Below are 4,096 nucleotides of genomic sequence, written 5' to 3'. Positions count from 1 at the left end.
ACTATTTTATATCCGCCTGACTGAGATTTACAAGGTGACCATAGCTTGCTTCATACCAACAATCTCCGTGGGATCGACCCTTACTCACGTAAGGTTTATTACTTGGACGACCCAGTGCACTTGCTGGTTAGTTGTATCGAAGTTGTGAATGAAAAACGATTTATTAAAACGTGCGTACAGAGTTTCTGGCGCCGTTACCTGAGATCACAATTTCGTGCACCAAGTTTTTGGCGCCGTTGCCGGGGATTGTTCGAGTTTGGACAACTAACGGTTCATGTTGTTGCTCAGATTAGGTAATTTTCTTTTTGTTTTATTTTCAAAAATTTTTCAAAAACCTTTCAAAAATTTCTCCTTTGCTTTCGAAAAAAAAATTTTTTTAAAATAAATGTTTTCAAAAAAATATTTTTCTTCAGAATTTTTAAGAATGAATTCTAGTGTTTCATGAAGCATGTTGAAGCCTGGCTGGCTGTAAAGCCATGTCTAAATTCTTTTAGACTGAGGCCTCCACATGTCAGGGAATTGTTTATATCTTCTAAAGCTTGGCTGGCTATTAAGCCATGCCTAACCCTCGGATTGGAGCTTTAGACTAAGAATACAAGATTCCTGGAATTCATATTAAAAAATTTTGAAATCCTTATTTTCTTTTTCCTATATGTTTTTTCGAAAAAAATATACAAAAATCCAAAAAATAAAAAAAAAATAAAAAAAAAGAAAAAAAAGAAAATCATAAAAAATCAAAAATAATTTGTGTTTATTGTTTGAGTCTTGGGCCAAAATTTTAAGTTTGGTGTCAATTGCATGTTCATCTTGCATTTTTCGAAAATTCATGCATTCATAGTGTTCTTCATGATCTTCAAGTTTTTCTTGGTAAGTCTTCTTGTTTGATCTTGATGTTTTCTTGTTTTGCATCTTTTCTTGTTTTACATGTGCATTTTTGCATCCATAGAGTCTAAACATGAAAGATTTCTAAGTTTGGTGTCTTGCATGTTTTCTTTGCATTAAAAATTTTCAAAAATAAGTTCTTGATGTTCATCTTGACATTCGAAGTGTTCTTGGTGTTCATCTTGACATTCATAGCATTCTTGCATGCATTCATTATTTTGATCTAAAAATTTTCATGCATTGCATCATTTTCATGTTTTTCTCTTTCATCATAAAAAATTCAAAAAAATCAAAAAATATCTTCTCCTTTTTCTTCTCATAAATTCGAAAATTAGATTTGACTTTTTCAAAAATTTTTAAAATCTAGTTATTTTTATGAGTCAAATCAAATTTTCAATTTAAAAATCTTATCTTTTTCAAAATCTTTTTCAAAAATCAAATCTTTTTTATTTTTCTTAGTTATTTTCGAAAATTTTAAAAATCTTTTTCAAAAATCTTTTTCTTATCTTTATCTCCTAATTTTCGAAAATAACATCATCAATTAATGTTTTGATTCAAAAATTTCAAGTTTGTTACTTGCTTGTTAAGAAAGATTCAAAGTGCTAATAACCAGTTCATGTACACTTCTGAGAGGAATCCTGTGAGCAATGGGACGCCTATGAAGAAGGGAGTTCTTGAAATTGATACTCTGAATGCCATATTGGCTCAGAATAAAATATTAACTCAGCAAGTCAATATGATTTCTCAGAGTCTGAATGGAATGCAAGCTACATCCAACAGTACTCAAGAGGCATCTTCTGAAGAAGAAGCTTATGATCCTGAAAACCCTGCAATAGCAGAGGTGAATTACATGGGTGAACCTTATGGAAACACCTATAACCCCTCATGGAGAAATCACCCAAATCTCTCATGGAAGGATCAACCAAAGCCTCAACAAGGCTTTAATAATGGTGGAAGATACAGGTTTAGCAATGGCAAGCCTTTTCCATCATCTACTCAGCAACAGACAGAGAACTCTGAACAAAATACCTCTAATTTAGCAAACTTAGTCTCTGATCTATCTAAGGCCACTGTAAGTTTCATGAATGAAACAAGGTCCTCCATTAGAAATTTGGAGGCACAAGTGGGCCAGCTGAGTAAAAGGATCACTGAAATCCCTCCTAGTACTCTCCCAAGCAATACAGAAGAAAATCCAAAAGGAGAGTGCAAGGCCATTGACATAGTCAACACGGCCGAACCTGGAGAGGAAGGGGAGGACGTAAATCCCAGCGAGGAAGACCTCCTGGGACGTCCAGTGATCAATAAGGAGCTTCCCTCTGAGGAACCAAAGGAATCTGAGACTCATCTAGAGACCATAGAGATTCCATTGAACATCCTTATGCCATTCATGAGCTGTGATGAGTATTCCTCTTCTGAAGAGTATGAGGATGTTACTGAAGAGCAAGTTACCAAGTACCTTGGTGCAATCATGAAGCTGAATACCAAATTATTTGGTGTTGAGACTTGGGAAGATGAACCTCCCTTGTTCACTAATGAACTAAGTGATCTGGATCAACTGACATTGCCTCAGAAGAAACAGGATCCTGGAAAGTTCCTAATACCTTGTACCATAGGCACCATGATCTTTGAAAAGGCTCTGTGTGACCTTGGTTCAGGGATAAACCTCATGCCCCTCTCTGTAATAGAGAAACTGGGAATCTATGGGGTGCAAGATGCTAAAATCTCATTAGAGATGGCAGACAATTCAAGAAAACAGGCTTATGGACAAGTAGAGGACGTGTTAGTAAAGGTTGAAGGCCTTTACATCCCTGCTGATTTCATAGTCCTCGATACTGGGAAGAATGATGATGAATCCATCATCCTGGGAAGACCCTTCCTAGCCACAGCAAGAGCTGTGATTGATGTTGACAGAGGTGAACTAGTCCTTCAATTGAATGAGGACTCCCTTGAGTTTAAAACTCAAGGACATCCTTCTGTAAACATGGAAAAGAGGCTCAGCAAGCTTCTCTCAAAACAGAGTCAACCAGAGCCCCCACAGTCAAACTCTAAGTTTGGTGTTGGGAGGCCACAACCAAACTCTAAGTTTGGTGTTGAACTCCAATATCCAAACTCTAAGTTTGGTGTTGGGGAGTCTCAACAATGCTCTGAACATCTGTGAGGCTCCATGAGAGCCCACTGTCAAGCTATTGACATTAAAGAAGCGATTGTTGGAAGGCAACCCAATTTCTATTTATCTAATTCTATTTTTCTTGTTCTTTCATGTTTTATTAGGTTCATGATCATGTGGAGTCACAAAATAAATATAAAAATTGAAAATGGAATCAAAAACAGCATAAGAAAAATCACACCTTGGAGGAAGACCTTACTGGCATTTAAACGCCAGTAAGAAGCATCTGGCTGGCGTTCAACGCCAGAACAGAGCATGGTTCTGGCGCTGAACACCCAAAATGGGCAGCATCTGGGCGTTTGAACGCCAGAATTGTACCCTGGAGAAGAGCTGGCGCTGAACGCCCAGAACAAGCATGGTTCTGGCGTTCAACACCAGAAATGGGCAACAAATGGGCGTTCAACGCCCAGAACAAGCACCAATCTGGCACTGAACGCCCAGAGTTGTGTGCAAGGGCATTTTGCATGCCTAATTTGGTGCAAGGTTGTAAATCCTTGAACACCTCAGGATCTGTGGACCCCACAGGATCCCCACCTACCTCCACTCACTTTTTCTCACCCTTCTTTCACACAATCCCATAAACACTCTTCCCCAAAACTCTTCACCAATCACCTCAATCTTTCTCCCCTATCACCACTTCACCACTCACATCCATAAACTACCTCATAAACCCCACCTACCTTCAAAATTCAAAATCAATTTCCCACCCAAAACCCACCCTTATGGCCGAACCTTACCCCCCCTTCCCTGTATATATAGCCCTCCATTCTTCCTCATTTTCACACAACACAATCCTCTCTTCCATATTTTCTTCTTCTTCTTCATCTATTCTTTCTTTTCTTGCTCGAGGGCGAGCAATATTCTAAGTTTGGTGTGGTAAAAGCATAATTTTTTTGTTTTTCCATTACCATTAATGGCACCTAAGGCCAGAGAAACCTCAAGAAAGAGGAAAGGGAAGGTAAGTGCTTCCACCTCTGAGCCATGGGAGATGGAAAGATTCATTTCACAAGCCCATCACTAAGAAAAGGATGGAGCAAACAAGAGAGC

This window comes from Arachis ipaensis, chromosome B09 (genome assembly GCF_000816755.2).
Source record: "Arachis ipaensis cultivar K30076 chromosome B09, Araip1.1, whole genome shotgun sequence".
Classification (NCBI taxonomy): Eukaryota; Viridiplantae; Streptophyta; class Magnoliopsida; order Fabales; family Fabaceae; genus Arachis; species Arachis ipaensis.
Note: the sequence above shows the minus strand (reverse complement) of the source record.